Below are 2,769 nucleotides of genomic sequence, written 5' to 3'. Positions count from 1 at the left end.
TGAGGAGTCAATGGAGGAGCATACGCGGGTGGGGATCAGCCGCTGCAACAACGGGGTTCAGTGCCTTCTCGCCGGGTCTGTGTTTCTCTTCCCTGGAAACCGCGGCGATTGGCACGTTCCTGGCCGCCAAGGTCAGCCTGCGGCAGGAAGGCAGGCGGTCCGTTAGCGCGTCTTCAGGGAAGCGGTTCATTTGGGAGTCGAGGCCTTTATTTCAGCGCACATGCAAGTGTTGGCTCCCGGCTGGGGTGGGTTGCAGCTAAAACGTTTAAACGAAGCATCCAAATAGGGCCACCAGGTCACCAGGTTCACTAACATGCCAATAGGGCCACCAGGTCCACTAACATGCCAATAGGGCCACCAGGTCCACTAACATGCAAATAGGGCCACCAGGTCACCAGGTTCACTAACATGCCAATAGGGCCACCAGGTCCACTAACATGCAAATAGGGCCACCAGGTCACCAGGTTCACTAACATGCAAATAGGGTCACCAGGTTCACTAACATGCACACACGGCCACCAGGTTCAGTAACACCGCTGAGGGAGGCTGGGTGCGCCTGCTTTACAGACGGATGAAAAAAGCCCATTTTAAGAATCCCAGGATGTGCCTTTCTGGACATTTTCCTTCCTCTGGGTCTGTTGTTGCTAACAGTCTTTTGTAAACGTGGCTTTGAAGTTCTGTCTCGTTTAGTCTTTTTAAAAATGATCATTATTATTTCTTTAGGTCTGCAGGCCAGCTCTTTATCCACCAAGCCAAACTGGCAAAGGCTCCTTTACAGCTTAGACAAGGAGTTACCAGGGCAACCGGTCCCCCATTGCTGGGCCTGTGGGCTGGTCCCTGCGACAGTGGTGGCAGCTCTGACCGCTCGTCCTAGCACGTAGGACCCGCCCAGCACCTCACGCTGGGCAGCAGGGTCCCGAGCAGGTGTCTGACAGGCCCTGGTGGGGCACCCGCGCCGCTTACCGTGGCTCCGCTTACCGTGGCCGCTCCCGGGAGCAGCCCTCCTGCAGGTGGTGATTGTGATGCCCAGGAGGGGCCTGAGCCGTGAGTCAGGCCTTGCCCGGGTCCAGCATTGTGACTGGTGGTGTTTTAGGATGTGGGCCCCAGCATGCCAGGTACGGCCCGGCCAGGGCGTGTGCTGCCTGACGGGTAATTAAGTTCCTGCAGCGCCCAGAGATCGTTGTCTTTCAGGCTTTGATTTTAAACATCCGGTCTTCTTCAAAGCCACAGGTGTTTAGCCTTTTGCTTTATTTATCTGAATAGATATACTTTAATCCCGTGTGTCTAGTTCAGCCTGCATATTCTTTCTTTGAAAAATATTTTTTTTAATGATTTCAGAGAGAGGGGAGAGGGAGAGAAGATGGAAACCATCAACGATGAGAGAGAATCATGGATCGGCTGCCTCCTGCACGCCCCACACTGGGAATCGAGCCTGCAACCCAGGCATGTGCCCTTGACTGGGAATTGAACCATGACCTCCTGGTTCATAGGTCGTTTCTCAACCAAATATTTTTTTAATGATTTCAGAGAGAGGGGAGAGGGAGAGAGAGATGGAAACATCAACGATGAGAGAGAATCATGGATCGGCTGCCTCCTGCACGCCCCACACTGGGAATCGAGCCTGCAACCCAGGCATGTGCCCTTGACTGGGAATTGAACCATGACCTCCTGGTTCATAGGTCGTTTCTCAACCACTGAGCCACGCCGGCCGGGCCAGCCTTCATATTCTTCATTCGTCCTTGTCCTGCCCTGAATGAAGGAGCCCCCTTCTGGGACCTGGTTGTGGGATGCGGGGGTCCTTTTCTGAGGTGCTGGTTTGCCTGGCATCCAGCGAATAGGAGGCTGGGCCTCCCACCCCAGGAGGAAGCGGCTTTCGCTTCCCATCTCAGAGAACACCCCACGCACTCTGTCCTGCCAGGCTTTGTTCTCTCATCTTTGCCTGTTGTTTCCCCAGCGGCCAGCAGTGCAGCCCGAACTCAGAAATGGCTCTGCGCTGTGGACGGGCACTTTGGGGGCGGGGCTGGGGAACCCTCTCGGCGTCCAGCAGGGGGCCCAGGGTGGGCTGTGCTGGGGGACCTCAGGGACCCGCCGTGGAGCAGGGGTGGGAGCAGGGCGTCTGCAGGGCGGGCAGGAGAGGTGGGTGTGCAGCTGCCCAGCCGGTAGTTTACAGGGAGAGAGGAACGCTGAAGCCTGGTCTACGGGCAGGAGCACAGGGCCTCGGGAGGGACTGCTAGTTCCTGCTTGCCTCCCGTCTTAGACGCTGTGCTGTGCGAACCATCAATTACAGCAATTATTCAAACCTCAAAGCGATTTTTCCTTTTGCTGAAGGACTTTTTCCTCCCCCGAGTGCCTTCGCCCTTTAAATAGCAGACAGGTCATCTGGTTGTTTTTCTTTGTTAATCTTCACCCGAGGATATTTTTTCCATTGATTTTTAGAGAGAGTGGGAGGGAGGCGGGGAGAGAGAGAGTAACATTAATGTAAGAGACACACATTGATTGGTTGCCTCCTACACACACCCCGACTAGGGCTGGGGATCAAACCTGCAACCCTTTGGCTCACTGGATAGAGCGTCGGCCTGCAGACTGAAAGGTCCTAGGTTTGATTCCGGTCAAGGGCATGTACCTTGGTTGCAAGCACATCCCCAGTGGGGAGTGTGCAGGAGGCAGCTGATCGATGTTTCTCTCTCATCGATGTTTCTAACTCTCCAGCCCTCTCCCCTCCTCTCTGCAACATATCAATAAAATAAAAAAAATAAAAATAAAAAAAAA

The 2,769-nt window shown here is 54.5% G+C and overlaps 1 protein-coding gene across 1 annotated transcript in view; it reads right to left on the bottom strand.

Moving 5' to 3' along the window:
* BAG5 (BCL2-associated athanogene 5) overlaps positions 1–2,769 on the bottom strand; it is a 19,129-nt gene that overhangs the window by 4,697 nt on the left and 11,663 nt on the right. The window lies entirely within an intron of this gene.

Source organism: Myotis brandtii, unplaced genomic scaffold, assembly GCF_000412655.1.
Source record: "Myotis brandtii unplaced genomic scaffold, ASM41265v1 scaffold1020, whole genome shotgun sequence".
Lineage (NCBI taxonomy): Eukaryota > Metazoa > Chordata > Mammalia > Chiroptera > Vespertilionidae > Myotis > Myotis brandtii.
This window is presented reverse-complemented; position numbering and strand designations above follow the sequence as displayed.